Here is a 23027-nt window from a genome sequence, read left to right on the forward strand (position 1 = left end):
AAAGGAAATTGGAAACATTTACCTGCTATGCTATAACTTACTGGTGAATGGTAATACATCACAAAATATGATTTATATCAACAAACAATGCCCCAAAGTGATGTATTAGAGGGTGGGGGACATTAAACTTGAAATATCAGCCTTCTTGTATCTCTAGGTTCAATATTTCCAACTATCTTTTAAAAGATTCAGTTATGCTGTATTTAAGAGCCAAGATTAAGCCCCTCCAGGCCCAGTTCAAAAGGGTTGATATAAGGCTGTGTAAATTCACATTAGTTCCTTTTATAAAATGTAATTCAATGAAAATTGTCCCCCATCTTAACATATGGACTTGACTTCTGCTTGATGGACTTGGAGAAAATCCTCAACGCAATAGAAGGAGTTATGTGGAAAACCACTCTAGGCCGGCCAATGGCTATTCTTATTCTCATAATAAGACATGAGTTTGGTCTCATATCATTGGAGTGTATAGCCTCATGGAAGAAGCTCTCTTATGTAAAGATGGTTGATCCCCCTGCAAATTCTTTCTTTGTGGACATTAGGAATATTATTGCTTATAAATCATGGAAGAGCTTAGTTAAGTTTGCACAATACAATGGGATCTTACTGACACAAATAGATTCAAACACTGATGAATTAACTACAATAAAATCCCAATCCAACCAAAAAACAAAACATTTGAAAGTGATTGGATCTCTGCGATGGAGCAACTAAACAAATGTTCCCTTAACGTAGAAAAAAGCAAAAACGTCTAGAGAATGGAGCGTTTTATCCAGATATATATACATCTTTTCCCATGAAATATGTCTAGAAATCAATATCTTAGGTTTAAAGTGAACCAGGTCCCTACTTTGCAGTGCCTGTGACTGAGATGAGGCCTTCCAAAACATGAACGATCTTGTAGAGTTTGTGGTGCTCAGGACGAGCTTGAGACGATGAAATATCGTTTCTCTTCTGCGCCTGCGAAGAAAACGGCGTTTGAGCTTCAATGCTACTGCTGCTGCCCCAGTGACTTTAAGGATTCCTATAATTGACCTACGGAGGCGCGCAGCGCCTCTGCAGAGTCCCAAGTCGAGTCAGTCACTCTTGAAAAGACTGGCCGATTGGAAGTTCTCTGTGTTTGTCTGCTGCGCCTGAAAAGAAAATAGCGTTTGATCTCCAACGCTACTGCTACTGCTCCAGTGCTCCTGTGACTTTAACGATTCCTATAATTGATCTACCCCAGCACAGAGAGCCTACGCGGAGTCCCAAGCCGAGTCCAGCCACTCACCAGTCAGCCGACAGTAGTTGACTGGAATGAGTAGGCTGGGAGTTTCGGTTTGGGGACCCAACGGAATCTAGGAAGTTGGAGCCTCTTGTGCAGCAAGATGTTGAGGAACTTAAACAAACGGGGAACTCCGGAAGTGAAAGTTACTGAGAAAGATTCCAGAGAACAGACATTAACCATCGGAGTTGCTGACTTTTCCACCCTGCACATCAAACGTCAAGGCGGGTGAGTGATTCCATGGGTGTTGGAGGGATAGAGGTTGCCAACGATGGCCCAGCTCTAGTAACTGAAGAAGCTGAAAGTAATTTGCAAAAGGTACATCTGCTTCTTGCCAGCCGTTGTCACTACAGCTGATTTCAAGCCATCTTGTTTCCCCCCTGCAAAGACCAAGAGCGCCTATCTACTCACCTTCGTCATTGAAGATTATTTCTGCCATCCTCCGCGACACAGAATCATCCACGTTTGTCGCTTGGTGATACCACGAAACGAGGAGAGGATGACATAGGTAGGCCTACGGACCCACCGGCCCCTCCCGCTGCGCTATTAGTGTCTCAAACAGATCATTTAGAACCTGTGATGCATCAGCTTTGGCGGCCAACAGTCGGCTTGGAGAAATCGAAAGGGAAAAAAGGGTATTCTCCACATATTTGCCAGCAACGGAACCTACAACAACCTTGCCCACACCGTTGCGAGTTGCCTCTCCGTTGGTGAGTCAGGGTCACACTGACGCTGGTTCTCAGTCTTACTCTACAGAAGAGGGCATAGAGCAAGAGAACCGGCAATCGTCGCCTGCAATATCTTTACTGTGCCGACCGGGGTTATGGCCTCATTTGCTGCCCATTTGTTGGCTCAAAAAAAGAGGAAACGCACACCACTATGTGCAAGAGTTCTCTCACAGCCCTCCCTTAAAAAAATAAAATGGAAGTGAACGGGGGCTAGTTTAAAGACTGCTCAAACGTCAACAACAGAAATCCCGACTACTGTGTCATCTCATTGTGTGAGCATCCCAAAGATGTTAGACGGCTCTTAAGAGCACCACATGCTCGGAAAACCTTGTTGCAGCTAATTCTGTCCATCAACAGGATGACCCTACTGATATAGAACCTTTGGAGACCTGCATCGATAATAATCCTTCGCTGCAGCTACAGAGCCCTCGAGACCCAGCTGAGACAGACGCAAGGGTCATAACTCCAACTCAGAAAAGACCAAGGCTTCATTCGTGTAGCAATCATGAGCCTCAGATTAATCAGAAGGAAAAAACTCAACTCGGTCTAACCGTGAGGGTGCTGACTCCTACAGTGATTCTGTGTCTCCGTCACAACACACTCGTATATTGACGCAATTTGAGGCTCTCTCGACACCACCTTCTTATCAGGAAGGTCAAGAAGGACAGCAATTAAGTTCGAATACTTGTGGAAATCAGCTAGTAGCCGACAAGGTAAATCTCACTAGGGGGGTAAAAACAGTGGCACATTCAAAGATGATTGACCATCCCTCTGATTCAAGATCTACCGAGGACCATAAAACCTCATGCCAAGAGTTTAGATTTGGTCTAGCCTCTGATGATGCAGAGCCCGTTGCATCGCAAATACTTGCTTCTCATCCCTTGACTGCTGATCCCAACGCAAATAGGCCAAATTATGAGACTGTTGAACTACTAAAAAAAAAGGCCCCAATTCCTGTGATACACTCTGCGCATTTGACCAATAATGGCATAAAAGGAATACTCCTACGTCCCGTCCCCTTCCCTCCATACTTATGGGACATCTCTCTGTCCTGTGGGACGGGACCGGAGCACTTTGTAAAAAGCATCCAAATTATTTTCAAAAATGTGTCCCTCCTCTCTTTCCTGCGCGGGGCCCGGCACGCGGCCGTAACCCCGCCCACCTTGGCTCCGCCCGCGCATCGCCCATCAGTCCTTTTCTCCGCACGATCGGGGCCGGACGCACTTGCATCCTCCGAAGATTTTCTTCTCTTTTTTCCCCTCTCTGGCTCTCGCTAGCGTTCGTTTACTAGTCCGTCTATGTCTTTTAAACTAGATTTTCCAGACTGTTCATCGTGTCACCGTCGCTTCGCGAGGGCGGATCCCCATCCTCTTTGTTTAGAGTGTTTGGGTCCGGAACACCGTTGGGACTCCTGTTTTTACTGTGACTCCCTTTCGGTCCGGGCACTTCAACGTCGGTTGGAGCGGTGGGAGGAGGTGTTCGGACGGACTCCTCCTTCGCATTTTCAGGCGTTCATCGACGAGAAGAAAAAACGCCCGGTAAGTTCTTTACTTTTCAGAGCACCCCGGCCGGGGGATACCTTTCCGGGTTCCTCTCGAGCCGGGAGGGGCATTGATCGCTCTGTTACCGGGGTTCGCCCTGAGGTGCCTGTCGGGCCTAATAATTCTACCGGCGTTTTCTCCGAGGGACGTCGTAAGGAGCCTGTGAACACCGGAGTACGCTCCGAGGCCCTCCTGTTGGGGCTGTTTGTAGACCCAGTTCTACTGAGTCGTGGGGTACCGGAGCTTACTCTGAGGGCGCTCTTTCGGCTTCCCTCAAAAACAAAACCGGGGTGCGCCCCGAGGTCTTGGCTGGGCTTGAGGTTAACGAACAGATGTTTGAGGCCCGTGCCGATAAGGCTTCTACCGGGCCTAGGTCCCTCGTACAGAGGCTAAGGATACCAACAGTTCTGAGGGGCCGGGCAAGGCCCTGTCGGTGACAGCGCACCGTTCCCGCTCTTGTGGTGACACCAGATCTGTTGAGGGGGCAAAGAAGAAAGTTTCTTCTTTTACCGGCATTACCGAGGCCCTTCCTTCGAAGGCTCAGTTGGCGGTTGGTATGTCGCAGAAACATTCCAGGCCTCATAGTACCGGCTCTGCCGGGGTTCCTTACGTTAAGGCTAAAATTAAGACCCCTGACCCATCGACGGGGACCCCTGCCTCACTTCCTCACGTGCCGCAGTTCCCCTCCGACGAGGACAAAATGGCGGCCGTTCCCACCACGACCACGACGGCCATTTTAGGTACTACCCCTACAACTACGCCATCGGCCCCTGGTGTAGGGTTCGGTCCTTCGGGTGAACCTAAGGTCCCTTGTGCCCATCCTTACTGGCCGGTTTATGATTGGAACGCCTGGATGTCTCTTCCGCACAATTTTTCGTTGCCCGTGGGGGCGGCTCCCTCGATTTATGTGGATTCGTTGGTGGAGGGGCCGGTGTGGCACCCTTCTCTGTTACGTCCCTGGATTTGTCCACCTCATGAGAGGCCTCCTCAGGTTCTGAAACAATCTCCTGAGGATGCTTTTTTCGGTAAATTTCAAGTGCTTATCTGCACCGACCCCATGAGGGAATATTTCAAAGGGCTTTTCAAGGAGATATGTCCACCCGCGCCTCCGGCTCCACCCGTTCTGACGGTGGTTCCGCCAGCGCCTCCCTTGCCCGTGGTGCCTCCCCCTGCGCTTCCGCCTGTGCCACCATTGTCCCCAGTGGACAAGGCAGTGCCTGACATGGCTCTGCGGGATCCTGACCTGTCAGATGACCCTCAAGGCGATCAGGACAACGAGGACCTTCCCCGTTCTATCAGAGCTTTCCATGACCGGGTGCTGGACATGAGTTTCTTAGATGTTCCGGTGCCCGAGGCACCTGCTCTGCAGGAGGGCGTGCTTTCTGGGGCGTTCACCTTGTCTCCTTTGGAGCTTACCGGCCTGTTCTTGCAGAAGGATGTTCTGGCCGAGGTCCGTAGAGTTTGGGAAAAGCCACACTCGGGACTTTTTGTCAATAAAAAGATTGACGCGAGGTACAGGCTACATTCTTCGGAAGAAGTGGCCTTGTCATCTTGTCCGCCTCCCTCCTCCACAGTGGTGGCTGCAGCTACGTTGCAATCCAGACCTGCAGCATCCGCCTCCGCGACGGCTACTCACGTCTTGGGAAAGGAGGACAAGCTCCTGGACTCCCTAGGGAGGAACATCTTTGCCAATTCGGCCTTGCAGCTCAGGCAGGCCAATGCAGAATTGTTTTTGGCGGGAGCTAACATGCGGATGTGGAGAGGTCTGTCGGAGTTTGAGGAGCACATTCCGGTCGAGAAGTTGGAGGATTTCAGAGGAGGCCTTTCCGATGCCAGGGTCTTGGCCCAGGATCTCCTGGAGGCTGCAGCTCATCACGTAGACACCTCGGCTCGGGGTCTGATGCTTGGGGTTGATACCTCGCGGCAAGCGTGGTTGTATGCCACTAAGTTCTCAAAGGAGATGCAAGACAAGGTTCTGGACCTTCCATTTGATGGTAAGGAGCTTTTTCACTCTTCTACTGATGTAGAGCTCACCAAAACCAAAGACAGCACTCAGATGGCCAAATCATTGTCTGTTCTGGTTAAAGCTCCCTTCAAGGCTCAAAGGCCGTTGTCGCAAGGTCGACCTTCCTCTGGTTTTAGGGGCTTCCTCGACCGCAAATCTCACAGAGTGGATACTCCTGCAGGGAATAACCGCCGTAGACAACAGCGTACGCGGTATTTCTCCCGCTCCTCAGCCTCCTCATCAGGTTCAGGTGGCACCGCCACCGATAAACCTGCCAAATGAGGGTTTTCCGTGCTTGCACGAGACCCTGGTGGGAGGACGCATTGCGTCTCATTGGGAGACGTGGCAGACCATCACAGAAGACAGATGGGTCTTGTCAGTCGCTCGAGCGGGCTTCTGCTTACCTTTACCCCCTATCCCACCCCTCAACCCTCCTTTTCAGCTGTTGGGCTCACCCTCCCTCAAGGCCGAGGTTCAGAAACTTCTGCACCTCAGAGCTGTGGAACCCGTTCCCCTTGGGGAGCGAGGGGAGGGCTTCTACTCCCAGCTGTTTACGGTGCCCAAACCCAACCAGGCTGGCCTGCGCACCATCCTAGACCTTTCCCAGTTCAATCTTTTCCTACCCCAAGAGAAATTCAAGATAATCACGCCCAGCCAGATTCGCTCCTCTTTGTAGACAGGCGATTGGCTCAGCGTGGTGGATCTTCAGGATGCGTACATGCATATCCTGACTTGGAATCGACACAGGAGATACCTCCATTTCTCTTTGGGAGAGGAGCACTTTCAGTTTCAGGTGCTTCCTTTTGGCCTCAGTTCGGCGCTGCGTGTCTTCACGAAGATGATGTTGGTGATTGCGGCCTATCTTTGTCTCCAGGGTATCCATGTGTATCCCTATTTGGACGACTGGCTTCTACGCAGCCCTTGTCCGTTGGCAGCAGCGGGCAACCTCTAGTCTCTCCTTCAGCTCCTGTTCCATCTTGGGCTGTCGGTGAACTGGCGGAAATCCTCCATGACGGTCTCACAGGACCTGACTTTCCTGGGTTTCCGTTGGAACACGATAGACTGCCGAGTGTATCTGACCGGGGACAGAATGGCGGATCTGTTGGCCACGTGTCAGATGTTTACGCAGTCGGAGAGCATGTCGGCCTGGTGGTTCCAGAGGCTTCTGGGCCTCATGACCTCGTGTGTACTGGCTCTTCCTCTTGCTCGTCTCAAAATGAGACGGACCCAGATGACTCTTCGGAGTTCCTGGCGTCAGGCTGTGGACCCGGATTCCAAGCGGATGATGATTCCGGATTCCATGAGAGTGGACCTGGACTGGTGGTCATCTCTCAGCAACCTGTCAGTGGGCGCGGGGTTCCAGGACCCAGCCCCCATGGTGACGATCACGACAGACTCCTCCCTTTTCGGGTGGGGTGCGACGTTAGATCTTCTTCAGGTCTCTGACCTCTGGTCACCTCAGGACAAGCTCCTGCACATAAATCATTTGGAGCTTCTGGCGCTCAAGGCGTTCAGACCTCTCATTGTCAACAAGGTGGTCCGCATAAGAACGGACAATGCGGTGTCCATGTATTACATAAACAAGCAAGGGGGAACAAAGTCTCCCCCTCTCGTCATTCTATCCATCCAGATTTGGGAGTGGGCCGTGCTTCATGGGGTCTGGCTGCTTGCAGTGCACATCCCGGGCCGGCTGAATGTCACCGCGGATGCCTTCACCCGGCGAACAGTGGTCAGCTATGAGTGGGAGTTGAAGGCGGAGATCTTCTCATGGATTTTCTTGCGTTGGGGCACACCGGAGGTGGACCTCTTTGCCACGGTGGTAAACAAGAAGCTTCCTCAGTATGCCTCCAGAGGGGGGCTGGGAGCCTCCTCTCTGGGGGACGCACTTGAGATTGCATGGCACAACATGAGAGCTTACGCCTTCCCGCCTCTTCCCCTGGTTCATCGAGCAATTTGGAAGTTGAAGAGCTCTGTCAACTGTTCTCTTCTACTGATAGCTCCGTGGTGGCCGGCCAGGTTTTGGTTCTCAGAACTTCAACACCTGTCGGTGTGTCTGCCGATCAGGTTACCAGTAACTCTCGATCTTCTTCACCAAGGGGAACAGCAGATGTGGCACCCCTCCCCACAATCACTCAACTTGGCGGCATGGTGCCTGAATTCACGGCTCTAGAGCGTTTGGGTTTGTCTGCGGATAACATGCGCATTATCCAGGCAGCCAGGAAACCCTCGACCAGATCCCAATACAAGAGTAAATGGCTCAGGTTCTGTCATTGGTGTTTGGAGAAAGAATTGGACCCGAGGGTGGCGACGATTGACACGGTGCTGTCCTTCATATCCTCCCTAGCAGAGTCAGGGGTTCATGTCCTGTCTTGCAGGACTTGTCTCTCGGCGATTTCCGCTTACCTCTCTACAGACCGGTGTTCTTATTCTTTAACTAACCCAGTGGTGAAGAGACATTTTGCTGGCTTGACACGCATCTACCCTCCGGTTCGTAGTCTGCACCCGCCTTGGGACCTAAATGTAGTCCTGACGGCGCTGTGCCATAAACCCTTTGAGCCAATGGCTACGGTTGACCTCAAGTACGTGTCCTGGAAAGTGTCCTTTCTGGTAGCCGTTACGTCAGCGAGGAGAGTGAGTGAGCTCCAGGCATTGTCAGTGGAGCATCCTTTCTTGGTCTTTCACAAGGACAAGGTAGTCCTTCGGACGAACCCAGCTTTCCTACCAAAGGTAGTGACCGAATTCCATCTGAATCAGTCGATTTCCCTTCCGGTCTTTTTTCCGAACCCTGCCACGGAGGCGGAAAGGATTCTACACTGCCTGGATGTCCAAAGAGCTCTTAAGTTCTACCTGGACAGGACTTCCGAGCTTCGGAGCTCTTCCCAACTGTTTGTGACCTTCGGTAAACCTCAGGGCAGGCCGGCGTCTAAGGCATCCATTTCCAGATGGATTGCCGCCTGTGTCACGGAATCCTTCACCGTCCAAAAGCTGAAACCTCCTTAAGGTATCCATGCACATCAGGGGCGAGGCAAGGCAGCCGTGGTTGCTTTTCAGAAGTATGTTCCCTGGGAGTCCATCGCTAAAGTGGCTACTTGGGCCTTCCCATCTGCTTTCTGTAAGCATTACTGCCTCGATATGAGCTCTAGAGCCGACGCTCAGTTCGGCCAGGCTGTGCTGAAGAACCTGTTTCAGTAAGGGGTATTTCCATCCACCCATAGTTCCTGTAAGGAGTGCTTGGGAATCTCCCATAAGTATGGAGGAAAGGGGACGGGACGTAGGAGTATTACCAGGTTACTCACCGTAGTGACCACCTTACTCCTAGTCCATAGTCCCCTTTCCTCCATACGCCCGCCCGCCGTCCCCTCTAATATGGTTCCTCTGTTATTGCTAAGGTGTCTTGACCCTTCGATAGAAAAGGACTGATGGGCGATGCGCAGGGCGGAGCCAAGGTGGGCGGGGTTACGGCCGGGGGCCGGGCCCCGCGCAGGAAATGCAAGGAGGGACCCTTTTTTGTAAAAAATGTGGATGCTTTTTACAAAGTGCTCTGGTCCCGTCCCACTTGACGGAGAGTTGTCCCATAAGTATGGCGGAAAGGGGACTATGGACTAGGAGTAAGGTGGTCACTACGGTGAGTAACCTGGTAAATCTGTCGACTATTGGAGGCCAGACGGAGGATCCCAACGAATCCCAGCGGCTGGAAAAAAATGATAAATCGTATACAAGAAAATCGGGGCAGGACCCGTTTGGCCAGATGTCAGTTGTCACAATCGCCTTGGGCCCTTTACTAAATTATATGAAGCCTTGAACGATGCCTGAAAGGAACAAACTACTTTATTGGCCATGTTGCATTCTATGATGCTATTTGTTGAGGGCTATATAACGGCAAAAAACATGCTGGGCACAACGCTCATTAACGATAACCACAACGGGAGTCAAATCGTTGCTGTTGAAACAAATTGAAATCAGACCTTCAGAAATGAACCCAACATCTACTCTACATGCCCAACACATTGGCTGATACCGAACCGCCTCAGACGACGCCGGCTAGTAAACCGGCAGAGGGTACCTTAACCTTCATTGAACTTGAAAAGCCTGGGATCTCGACCTCGCCTATCAGACAGCTTAATAGGGAAATTGGGAGGGACAGATTTACTTCTGAGCAGACATCTACTGCTGCTGGTGGTTCAATTGTAGACGTTACAGCTGCAGTTGGGACTTTGCAACAAGCCTTCCCCCTATTTAGTAGGAAGAGAAGAAGAACTGAGTCGAGATCCCCCGAAAGATTATCTAACTCACAAACACTGCAGGGAAATCAAATCAAGCCCTCGGAGGTTGCAGCGATGGCTACAGCGACGGAACAGCCCACACAACATAAGACAACCTTACCTAGGATAAAGGACAAACAGAAGACCAACCCTAGGAATCAAAATCAACTACGGTTTGAGGTTAACATCGTGAGAAATAATCAGCGGGGCAATAAGGTGACCAATAAACAGCCACAAAGATCCAAGAAGATTTTAGTTAAAGAAAAAGAAAACATCTTAATATTCCTAAGAACCAAACTCAAATGCCCACTGAAGCTAATGAGACTGATAGTAACCAGCTGAACAACAAGATCGCCCCAATAGCCGATGAGGATATGAACTCTTTGCTAAATTTGTCAACCTACTCAGTGGTGAAATTGGCCAAAGTCCTGTCTCAGCCGATTCTTCGAGCATCTCAATCGTCTCTAATGACATTCGGCGAGCGGCAGCTGTAAATCTCTGGCCTCCCTAGAAAGGCTTACTAATGATGGCAGAAAGAAGAGATGGAGCTGTAACCTTAGCTTGTGAGCAGGATTGCTAACAACAAAAGACATGGGTAAATAAGGCAGACACATTACCTGGTAGGACCACTTGGGGGTGGGGAGTGGGGGGGGGGGGACACCTAGAAAATAAAACTAGAAACATGAGGACAACTGATAATATATCTCCCAATTTTACATCAGACTGGAATATTCTACCATCAACTTCAAAGCAATGGGCTGATAAGAAGGACCTTAGAGGAGAAACAGCTCTTAGAAAGATGAGTCAACTCCTACCCACTTCCAGTGCCCAAATATCTAGGAGATGGGTTAGAAACGAGGGTATGGCTGGATCGTCACTGCCGGGTCGACGACTAAGATTGAAGTGAGTAGTGGACAAAGGAAAAGATCTGATTCTGAATAGGAAAAATGTACTTCGATAATGCCAACGTATTCCTACCCTCCGTGCCAATATATTCCTAGTCGCTGCCAGATTAATACTGATGATCTGACCATTGTGGAATTTGATAATGAGGACAGATTAGATCTGGTCCATCTCCACCTGCAATCAGCATTGTTAAAAACTTGATGCTCTCTGCTGCACCCAGCTTCCTGCTACTAGTCTATGATCTTGTGGACTCCAGTGCGGAGAAAGGGTGGCACGTCTCAAAATACCAACCATTGGTGGCAAGAAATGAAATTTCGGGCCAAGAAGAACTTGCCTCCTCCTCAATTTGGGACCATATGCCAGAGAGGGGACTGCAAGGGCCCAGGACAAGAATCCTGATCAATCCTACTTCCACTGCCCCCAGTGCTTCCTCCTCCACTGTTAATCAAACACCATTAAAATTGATGCAGTCAATACAAGGGGACACTACGGCAGAGTCAACTAGTCTACTAACGAGTAAGAAACGTACTTCATCAATCCTGCGAGAGAAGGAAAATTGGTCTTGGCTGACTTTTGACCTAGTGACAATCCTTCCCAATAGGACACATCCCAAGCGAAGGGAGACAGTTTCCTTAGCAGTTTTACATTAAAACTTTTGCAAAGTTCACCTCAATGTCAAAAGCTCAGTGCCTGTACACCAATTTCTCCTTTAATTTACCAGAAATCCATGTATTCCAAGTATTCGTTCCAATTTGCTGATTTCCTCTATTGAATTCTGAATTTCTCTTATGAATTTTACAGCTGTCAACGAAAGGCCGATCTTCCCACTTCGCAGCAGCGGCCACCACTCCTCTGCAGTCATGTTTACAAAGTCTTTCAAGAATCGGCAAAAGTACTTTGTTCTACATGTTGTTAGGAGTTTAGATTCTGTGAAAAGATGTTGGAGGAGATGCAAGGAATTTGGAATATAACAGATCGAGATTGGCTCAGAGAAACAGCCCACCTGAGTACCCAATGGAGGCTCAAGGGCGTTTCTAGACAGGAAAAGAAGGGCTATATAAACCCATTATTCGGACTACACTGAAAGGTTATCGGGTGAGTTTGGAGAATGTGAAGAAGGGCAAAGAGACCAGAGAGGAATGAGCAGCAGGTGAAGTACTCGGAGGAGAGCCTTAGCATGTCTGTGGAGAGTAAAAGTAAGGTTTTGGGATTGAGTGAGTGGTACCAATTGTATTGGATGTTTGGCTGCAAGTGAGTGAGTGAGTGGAGGAGGGGGAGGAGGAGGAGGAGGAGGAAGATGGAAGAGGTAAGATTAGGTGTGTTGAGAGGTAGCCGAGACAGCAGAGGATGAGAGGCAGATTTAGGAGGGAGCGGAGACGGGAGAAATGAGAAGAGTGATAAGACAGGGATGTTAAGAAGCAGACTGAAAAGCACAGTAGGATTATGAGGGAGGCAGATAGTTGAGACAGGTAAAGTGAGAGAAACAATAAGACCAGGAGAGGGAAGAGTTATTGCGGAGGGTAGAGAGATAGCGAATAGGAGTGTCAGTAGAGCATAAGATTAGACCGTGAGAGATTGGTCCCAGAGGAGGGTTATGACAAGACAATCGGATGTTGCTGGTTAAGGTCACATACAAAGTCCCAAGGGAAATGCAACGATACTGCTATGGCCTTTAAGCCTCCCAAGATCAGTGACAGCCTACACAATAGGGGTATGCTGGCTATAGTGAACCAATCTTGTTGGCAACCAGTCCTAGGGAGGAGGGGTGGTATCTACCTTCAAGGTTGAGGGAAAGTATACCGGGACCACTCCTAGACTTGAGCCCTAATTGCCTCTTTTTGTTTGCATATATATGCATGATATATATTTGGTCTAACTGTTGGTAAGCATCAGCTTTTGGTGCACTGCAACGGTTGTTTGCATCCATTAGTGAGGATTGGTCAGTTGCTTCCCTTTGGGCGAATGCTGTTCTATAGTGAAACGTTATGGCAAATTCTGGCAGAGATTCAACTGTTTCTGATCATGAGCAGACCATCTCCATGCACCAATGCAATCCAATGGTTCACTGCTTTCTTATCTCCCAAATCTATCCTGGAGTGTACGCCGGATAATAGTTACGACTACTTTCCAAGAAGCTGCATCATTTTCCAGTCCTGCGATTGTCTCTAGTTATGGAAGGGCAACTGCTGGAGTTCCTAAAGCCCCATGGATATTGCTAGCCCCAGATGAAAGCTTCCTTTGAACAAGGAAACTGAAGACTCACAAGTGGAAGGTACACAATACTGAAATAAAGATTGAAGTAATCCAACTTGAATAGTCTGCACTTACTTGTGAGTGTTAGGATACACTCTCTTCAGAGCTCAGTCAGGAAATCAGCATCTTCCTTGTGTCCACCTGCTTATGATAGCAGGGCTGGTTTCTATGGCTGTGCCAATAAGTATGCCCAGGGAGAGCATTTTCACTCATACAGACAGACAAGTGGCAAGCATAGTCTGGTGTAAGGGCAGCAGTGCACTGGATTTTAGTGGGTTGCTCTGTAGAGCCATCACCAGGGTACATGCTATGTTCCTTACTATAATCCGCAAGCATTCAAGTTCTTAAATGCACAGTCATACTACTGGACCTGATCAAGGCACATGTGGTGTAGCCTTCAGAAGATAACGCGTCTCTCAGGCACACGTACACATTTGCATCCCTGGTGAAGCCTCCTGTTAAGACTCATTAGGGGACAAAGTTGTGTACGTTAAGCAGGCATCAAGAAAAAATGACCATGTGCCCAGAAGATAGGTAGCAAGAGAATGGCCTGGGCTAGACACAGGCTACTGGAGAGGCTCATAAGGTGGCTGAGAGCAGAGCCAAAGGAAGGGCCTGGCAGCCTAGCCAAAGTTTTCTACCTGGGAACCCCAGGCCCAATGTTCTCTGAAGAGTGTGTCTCCTGGCCTACATTCAGATGCCCCAAGACACCCAGAGGTGTTTGTGCCAGGTCTTGCCAGAGCTTTGGAAGAAGAATGCAGCATCCCAATGAATTCTACAGCCAACAAAGTCTAACCCCAGGCCAAGAAAGAAGGTTGGGGTACTTAAACCCCCAAAGACTAAGTGACTTTTCCCATAAAGAAGGCTGTGTTTAAGGGAGCGAGTGGGAGGTCTGATGACCCACAGTCCAAAGATAAGCCTGACCTTTCTGTTCTTTTGCAGGAAATCCCACCAAGAGACCTCCGAGAAGAGAGCAACATCCATGTTCTGAGCACTATGTGGGGCATTCTGATGTGGCAATGGATGTGGCTGAAGGGAATAAAATTGGAGCACCGGGAAGTGGCTCAATACAACGCTGATATCTTCAGGGCCCATTGCGCACAGACATGACAATAGCTGATTCAAAGGAGATGCTAGGTCTGCTTATTCAGAAGACCTAAGGCAAGTGACGACCTGAGGATCCCTGTCTAACAGTGAGGCTGCTAACCATTTCCATGTCTGAAAATTGTGAAGCAATGAGGTTCAGCACGCTATGAATTGCATATTTTTTCGTGATGTCATTCCGTGGAGATGTGCTCTGACTGGGCTCAGTGTTTCTTGTTTTGTGTTTTGGCAGTGGTGCTACAGAGGGTCACAGGTGTTGAATCAGCTTCATAATTGGACATTTTTCAAATCTCAAATTGGTCCTCATCTCGTGAAATTTCGAGGTTAGTCTGCATTTAATTGTTTGAGGGTAATATCTGCATGTATAGTGGTCAGTTAAATGAATGAGCAGTAAGTGTCCCTTTATGGTTGAATTCTTTTAGACCTATTCATGTTGCGCCCCACTTAAGATTAAGAGTGATGTGCTCCGAAGAAGGCTGTGTTCTTGGAAAAATTGTAAACCCTTCAAGTCGAAACTCTAGTAGGCAATACAGAACTCCAATGTTGGCTTCAAATGGATTGTCCATTATGTTTTCTTTTACTTAGATAGCGGTAGGCGTTACATTTATTGCTGTCTGGCTTTCCAAATTGGTGGCACATGGTTTGTCTTGTTGTAGAGTGCCAGTTGGCATTAGGTACCAGACTGACTTGTAAATTGCACAAATTGTTTGCACTTTTTATTCTATGACAAGACCGGAGGCGAGCATTATGCTTTCTTCTTTAATACTGCCCAACACAGCAATTCAAATACAAACTTATTTACTTTTTCAATTAACTTTCTTTTTTTATTTAATGAACTTTTTTGAAACTCTGTGAGTAAACAGCTTAAAACGGATCTAACACTACAGCTCCCATGAGGCCCCCTGCTAGCCTCTAGTCTCTGCCTCAACTCGCCCTCCAATGAGAGTCCACCAAGTAGTATAAAGTCCTCTGCACAACGGGTGCCTTCCTCTTCTTTTTTGCTGCCACACGAAGCGAAGGAGCACCCTATATTTTGTTTCATGGGTGAGCGAATTTCCAGATTGAGCATATATGTTTGGTGCGCAGCGTTACCTAGCGATTTACACAGCGCAGCGTTTTTATAGCAGCCGCGCGTGTGGAATATTTCACGGCTTCAGGCCGTTTTCGTTATATCGGACTCCCGCGCGTTAGCATCATTAGTACTTTCACTTCCTGAGGGGAAGCGGCCCGCGAGCATAATCGCAAGCCTGAGGGCCCGCTTTCCCCTCGGATATTTACATGATAGAGTCCGCGATACGTGGGCTGGCAGCTGAACGCGGCTGTGTCACCGCGGATCGCTGAATGGGTGCATGCGCTTTTCCTTCTGTAAAGACCGTTTCGTTCGGAAGCTTGCTAACGGTCGCGCAGCTCCGTTTCTCCAGCGTTTCATCCATGCTGAGCGCGCACTCCCCTTTCCAGAGGCACACACATAAAATTTTTTTTTAAAAAGAAAGTGATTATTTCAACAGTGATCACGCCAGAGAGTAACGCTCTACAGGTGAGCTTTGCTGAACTCTCTCAAGAGGTTATTTGGCCTAGCAGGCTTGAACCTTTCCCACATCCGTGTGTCTGTGAATCACACATCTCAGATGGCTTCTGACTGGAGTCAAGATCATTGGTATGAATACGGGGAGCAGGATGAAGAGCTGCAGGACGAAGAGAGGGATTTATCCCTCAGTTTTAAGAAAGTTCTGGGGGACTCCCTGGTCAGAGTGGTAGCTCAGGGGGTTCAGCCCATTCACGAGAGGTTAGCAGCTTTCGAGAGCATTCTGGGCAGCAACGCTGGCTTACTTGACGATCCCGGCGAGGGAACCTCCACAAGACCTCTGGATGACACTAATAGGGGGCGTAAGGTGGTCCGGAAGAGGAAGCACCCGGGCTCTATTAAGGGGACCAGTGAACAGCCCCTGGAGACTGCTGATGCATTCCATCGACTTAAGAATGCATTTATGGCCAAATCAGCTCTGCCCAGCCTCCCCCTCCCCCTCCTCCTCCCCCCCTCCCCTTCCCCACCCCAGGGGAAGAAAATGTAGGGGATGCTATCCCGTCCTCGGAAGATGGCCAGGATGAGGAGGACGACAAGATTCAAAGCAGGATGGAAGTACCAGACACTCCCAATCCAACTGGTGCCACCCCAGCCAGCTCAGTGGAAGGTACCCTCATTGACGACATGATCCGGCACCCGAGATCCACCGAATGGACACCGTGCCCTAGGGTAGCGATCTACATGGCCCAAAAACTCGGGAAACCCCTGGAAAAGGAAACAAGATTTTGTCTCAAAGCCGAATGCCCCAGGCCAGAGCTTAACGGCAAGGCTGCGGAAACCCCCGAGCTGGATCCTAAAATGCTCGCCTTTTGTGTCTAAAGCTAGCAAGGATCTTAGGAAGGGCATGGATCGCGCCTGGCGCTCCTGCCAAGACAAGGTGCTCGATATCTCTGGGCCCATCGCAAAATCGTGGACCTCGCTGAAAGATCCAGGGACACTGGGGGGAGCCCGTGGATCCCAACATTTTAGCGAACTGGGCACAACGCGCCGTTTGCATGCTCGGCAACGCCAATTCAGCCTTGTCAACAGAGAGGAGAAAGTCCATGCTCATAAAAATAGACGCGAAATTAGGAGATCTAGCCTCATACGAGGCGGGTGAGAGCGCACAGGGCCTACTCTTTGGCGATACATTTGTCAAGGAGATGAGTAGGTTCGTAGGAACATATGCAGCTTTGGAAAAGGCACAAGTTGCCGATCAAAAAAGTATTCCCCAGGCGTGTTTTTGCCAAGCCGGTCGATCTAGAGGCCGCTCGACCAGTCGTTTCAACTCAAATAGAAGGCCCCAAGGAACCAGAGCCCAGTACTGGGAAACCTGTCAACATGACGCATTCTTCCCGAATCGAGGCAGAGGCTTCAGTGGAAGGAGGGGAAGAGGCTATTACAGGCACCAGAATAACAACTCAGGTGAGACTGCGCAGCGCAAAATATCCCCCAGTAGGAGGAAGGACAGAGCTATTTTTGCACAATTGGCGAGAGCTTTCCTCAGACGCCTGGGTTATCCAGACAGCGCAGGGTTATCGTCTAGATTTTGTGAGTCGACCAAGCCAGGAGAGCCCCCCCTCGTGCCTGGTTTGCTCAGAAGAAGAGGCGCAGCTGCTAGACAAGGAGGTCCTAGCGCTAGCGGAGAAGCAGGCGATAGAAAGAGTGCAGCCTCACTCACTAGGCTTCTTGAGCAATATGTTTTTAGTGCGCAGGAAGGAGGTGTGCCCAGTAATCAACCTGAAGGAACTAAACTCTTGGCTAGTATACAATCATTTCAAGATGGAGGGAATCCATCTATTAGCCGACCTGCTCAGGAAGGACGACTGGCTAATGCGGGTAGACCTGAAAGACGCGTATCTGACCGTCCTCATAGCGCCGCAGGATCGTCACTTCCTGCAATTTATATAGAAGGGACAGACTTGGCAGTTCAAGACACTTCCGTTCGGCCTCGCCTCGGCCCCTTGGGTTTTCACCAAACTGATGAGACCCCTCGCAGCGGCACTGAGAGACGAAGGTCTGCGAATGATAATATACCTGGACGACATGCTGTTCATGGCCGAAGACAAGCAAAGGCTGCAGCAGCAAGTGCAGTGGGCAATATCTCTCATATCAGGGCTAGGTTTCTTGGCAAACTACGAGAAGTCAGAACTCTCTCCTTGCAAAAGAATAGAATTTCTGTGTTTTATGATAGACACGAGAAAAGCCACCTTAGAATTACCGATGACAAAGATCAGGTCGATAAAGAAGGATCTCAGAGCGACGTTGAAGAAGACGGTTATATCGCTTCGGAATCTAGCAAGGATAGTTGGACTGCTAGCGGCTTCTATGCAGGCAATTCTTCCAGGTCCTCTTCATTATCGAGTACTCCAGAGTCTCAAAATAAAGTACCTGCGCAAGGGGTGGAGATATCATCAGTCTGTCACTCTAGACCAGGAGAGCAGGTCAGAGATCCAATGGTGGCTCAGCAACATGGAGGCCTGGAACGGTCGGTCCATATTCGGGGAGAGTCCAGAGATAGTTATAGAATCGGACCCCAGCAGGTCTCTTGCTGTGGAGTGTACGGTTTGGCCTAGTGGAGACATATCAATTGCCTGGAGCTCCTTGCGGGCTCTTTCGCGATCCAAGCTTTTTCCAGAGGAAGAGCGAGATGTTCTATCCTGCTCAGGATGGACAACATATCTGCAGTCCAATATATCAACAAGTTAGGGGGGGACAAGGTCGAAAATGTTAGCAGAGCTAGCCAAGGATTTTTGGCACTATTGCCTGCAGAAAGAGATAACAGTAAAGGCGGAATATCTTCCGGGAACCAAGAACGCCGTGGCGGATTGGAACTCCCGATATCTGACAGATTCAAGCGACTGGAGGTTGCACTCTTCGGTCTTCGAGAAGTTACAGCTGAAGTGGGGCCCGTTCGAGTCAGATCTGTTTGCATCGAGGCTAAACTCTCAGCTCCCCAAATATTTCAGCTGGAGGCTGGATCCGGGAGCAGAAGGGACAGACGCCTTCCTGCAGGATTGGAAGGACAACATCCACTATGCCTTTCCCCCCTTTGCGATGCTGGCAAGGGCCCTAGCGAAGGTCCGCAGGGACAAGGCGGAATTAGTGATTGTGGAGCCGGAATGGAGGTCGTAAGCGTGGTTTCCAGTTCTGATGGAACTTTCCACGGATTTCCCTCTGAAGATTGCCCACAGAGCAGATCTTCTGCTGGATCCGAAGGGCAACCCGCATCCCCTGATCCAGGTCAACAACCTCAACCTGATAGCATGCAGAGTTTCAGGCGTACATGGTGTCTGTTGGGCCTTTCGGAAGAAGCTACAGAGCTTATCAAGGTTTCATGGGCACCATCAACAATCCGGAGCTATAATTCCGCTTGGCAGACTTGGCAAGGGTGGTGCAGCGGGAGGAGTGTTTCTCCCTTTTCAGCTCCTTTAGAGCACATTTTGAACTTCCTCGCAGACTTATATAAGAGCGGGAAAGCGTTCAGGACAATAGGCGTTTATAGATCAGCCATTTCAGCGGGTCAGGAGTTAGTGGACGTACAACCAGTAGGAGAACATACAGCCGTTGTTAGGCTTATAAAGGGCGTCAAGATGACAAGACCACCGGAGCCTAAGTACTCAGTTCTGTGGGATGTCAATAAAGTATTGCACCTATTTCAGGAATGGCCAAGGAACGATTTGTTGTCAAATAGACAGTTGTCTGGGAAGCTTGCTACTCTCCTATGTTTAGTATCCTGTCGGAGAGATTCAGACGTAAGAGCGCTAGAGATAGAAAGATTTTCTATCCGGAAGGAGTAGTGTTCAGCATTGCGCAGCGAACAAAGACGAATTCTAAGATCATATCTTACCCCTATTTTCCTAACAACAGTAAGCTCTGCGTAGCCATATGCATCAAAGCGTATGAAGCCGCGACAGCAGCAGATAGGCCTCATGGAGTTAGGCAATTGCTCATAGCGCGCAGAAAACCGTTTAGAGTGGTAGCCCCAGCAACAATTGCTAGATGGGTGAGGGAAGCCATGGAACAAGCCGGCATAGACATTTCTGTTTTCGGAGCACACTCGACAAGAGGATCTATGGCTTCAAGAGCATTCGCAGCTAGAGTTCCGCTGCAAGATATTCTTATAGCGGCAGATTGGTCTAGTGACTCAGTTTTCAGAACATTCTACTTTAAGACCGTGGAGAATATTGCCATGACAGTAGTTCAGAGCTTTGAACAAGCATAATGCTTGCCTCCGGTCTTGTCATAGAATGAAGATTGCCAAAGCGCATAGCGCAGGAAGTCTTGATTTTATTAAAGACAGAGAGGCGAGCATTATCCCTCCCTGAGGGAATTGCGTTTCTGTTGATTATGAAACAATGTGCAGTCTAATGATATTTTCTTTCAGAGGCAATCTGATGAGTTAAACGAAATCCCCTCCCTAATGTATCTTGTCTACTTTATTTTAAGGGGAAGAGCAGAAAAACTTGCAAGACTAATACGGAAGCAAGACTTGGCTGCGTAGCTGAAGAAAATGGCAAGCAGCGGGAGTTTCAGCAAATCAGGGCATACTTCAGGACGCAAGGAGTTTAGCTCATCAAAAAAGAAGAGGAAGGCACCTGTTGTGCAGAGGACTTTATACTACTTGGTGGACTCTCATTGGAGGGCGAGTTGAGGCAGAGACTACAGGCTAGCAGGGGGCCTCATGGGAACTGTAGTGTTGGATCAGTTTTAAGCTGTTTACTCACAGGGTTTCAAAAAAGTTCATTTAAAAAAAAAAAAAATAAAGTAAATAACTTTGTATTTGAATTGCTGTGTTGGGCAGTATTAAAGAAGAATAGGCATAATGCTCCCCTCCGTGTCTTTAATAGAATCAAGACTTCCTGCGCTATGCGCTTTGGGAATCTTCATTCTTTTGCACATATTTGGATATCTATTGTGACGAATCCCAGGATGTTGTCACTGCTTCCGAAGTGAACACAGCGTACAATTTAAGGAAGAGACGCACAGCCTTCCATTGCATGAATGAAGGTTAGTTAATATTCTTTAGTTTTATCTTAAGTATGTGACTCTCGTGTCCTGTCCGTGGGCCGCTGTAGTGGAGGATCGACATATTGACCTTGTGATATTTATGTGTACATTTGTATATCTGTAGCATTGATTCTGTCTATGGCCTGGCTCTTATCTGCCTCTCGGAGACACCAATACAAGAGGGTAGCACTACTTTCTGCCAGACACCTCAGGTCCATCCTGGAACTTTTCCCGGGTTGGTAGCAGGCTCTTGTATATTATTACCTATTGTTCCGCTATAGATATTTTTATTATGGATGTTATATGTTTTTTGTCCAAGTACAAGGGCTTCACACATTGATATGTATTATCTGTGATTTTCTTTTTTTCTTGATGTTAGAATATATTTTTGTTACTCCTGATGAAGACGTCACTACACTAAAGTATATTCGTCGAAACCGGTCGAGTTTGGACTAAGATGAGGTCGTGGTCAGAAAACTCTGGGACCCATCTTAATTGCCTAGGCCACTGATGTCATCTGCTGTGGCCCGTCAAATTGATTTCATGTTCTTTCTATAAATCTTTCAGATAAATTAATTATGATGAATTTTCTTATAGATTTTATGTCGTATATTGATTGGTGTTTAGTATGAATGGTTTGTCTAAATGGATGGATGAGGTTGTATGCTTGGATGATTGAATAAGATGATTTTTATTATATAGATGTGTCTTTTTTAATAAAAGTTGTTTCCTGCTATGTAAATTGTTATTACAAGTGCAGATTTAATCATGATTTGTTTGATATATTAAATTAGTATCAGGTTTAATAAAATCCTTGATACCTTTATTTTTGAATTGTTTCCTTTGGATGTCTTTCCGCTATCTAAATCTTAATTAATACTCCAATCCAAAGCGTGGGGTTTCCTGTGTCTTTCAGAGAATACTGCTTCCGAAGTGACAGCCCCTTCCCAGGAGGCCAGAAGGTGAGGCCGCTACCCAATAGTCCCCTGGGGTGGCACTCAGTGGGAGGATCTCATGAGAGGGAAACCCCCTTTGGGGCCAGTGAAACCGTATTCGGGGGAGAATGTGGTATACTTACAACACCCCCACCTCTACTTCACCTCTTCCCTCTCCATCCCTACCCTCCTATGCCATGTATTTCTGTAGTAAGCCAAAAGTAGACCCACCCAACAGGTCAATGGGCTATGTTCGTGCCGGTAGAGAGACTCCCAGAACCCCCCTTGTTTTACATATTAAGTAACTTTGGGTTTCACCCTAAGTTCCAGGGGAATTCAGACGTGGACCCCTTGCTCACTGTTCTCAGAGAGGCACAGCTCCACTTCACTGATGATGCCCAAGACAGCTGAAACACGTGTATGGGGTTGCTGTTGGTATTCTTGTTCAGAGGAGAATTCCCTAGCATTTCGGTGCTGGACTGCCCCTGGCAGGACAAAGACTGATATGCAGGGATATTTCTTCTCTGTGAAAGGGACAGTGAGCTAAAGACTTGGTTGAGTCTCTCCTGGGGGCCAACCACCTGTAGAGAGACTCCCAGAACCCCCCTTTGTTTTACGTAGTATATATTGCGTATGCCGTTGAACATTGATGTATTTATATATGCTGTTTCTATTTTATTCACTGATGTAATCATAATAAATACATTTGATCTACATTTTCAAACTGCTGTTTGCCGATGAGTGTGTGCTAAAATGTACATAGGATCCTCTTTTTGTGTATATTTTGGGATCCCCACTGATCCTATGTAGTAAATAAAGTTAGATGGGCCGACCTCTTGTGTGTGGATATGAATTGCATATTGGCAGCTTATGGTGCTCCCTGGACAGAATCCTGAAGAAGCAAGGGGTGCTATAACCAGAGGTTTGGGGTTGTGAAGGCGAGTACTGCCACTACAGGGCACGCTTGAACTAAACTGATTTTTCAGCTAATTGAGATGACTGAAATACTTTCTCTGAGGCTGCCTACGATTTATAGGTTCTGGTAAATGCAAAAAGGCAAGAACTAATGAGGCCACAAAAGGAACCTCAACCTGCAGCATCCGTAGTAGCATCCCCTGCGAGAGAGCCCTATCTCAGAGATTGACACACCTCTCCGGCATGGGGAATGCAATGAGGGACCGACACTTGACCAGTAGACTACCTTCAGGTCCAGGGAAAGGCTAAGCAAGAGTCTATTGAGTTGGTGCATCTTCTGACAGTGGTGCTGTAGAAGTGGGTAGACAGTAACAGCACATTTCCACTTGGATGCTCTGTGGGATGTGCCTTGCATCTGTTGTGAGCTGCCCTCAATCTTATATGATGGATGCAAATGTAAAGGGCGTGGTCTGGGATTGCCCTGACCTGTAGCCTTTCTGAATTTTCATGGTGAGGTACTAGAATTCCAAGTTAGCTATT

General features: G+C 48.4%; 1 protein-coding gene across 2 annotated transcripts in view; it reads left to right on the forward strand.

The window, feature by feature from the left end:
- The window catches only part of IFT46 (intraflagellar transport 46), a 229254-nt gene that overhangs the window by 86225 nt on the left and 120002 nt on the right, over positions 1–23027 (forward strand). Inside the window, exon 1 of one of the 2 annotated variants that reach the window (XM_069614430.1) lies at positions 21502–21599. The exons of the other annotated variant lie outside the window; for it this stretch is intronic. The gene's annotated coding sequence lies outside the window, so the exon portion shown is untranslated. Of the gene's footprint in view, positions 1–21501; positions 21600–23027 lie in introns of those variants that run through there. 2 annotated transcript variants of the gene reach the window in all.

The sequence above is a fragment of the Ambystoma mexicanum genome, chromosome 9 (assembly GCF_040938575.1).
Source record: "Ambystoma mexicanum isolate Mex_15411 chromosome 9, UKY_AmexF1_1, whole genome shotgun sequence".
In the NCBI taxonomy this organism is placed as follows: Eukaryota; Metazoa; Chordata; class Amphibia; order Caudata; family Ambystomatidae; genus Ambystoma; species Ambystoma mexicanum.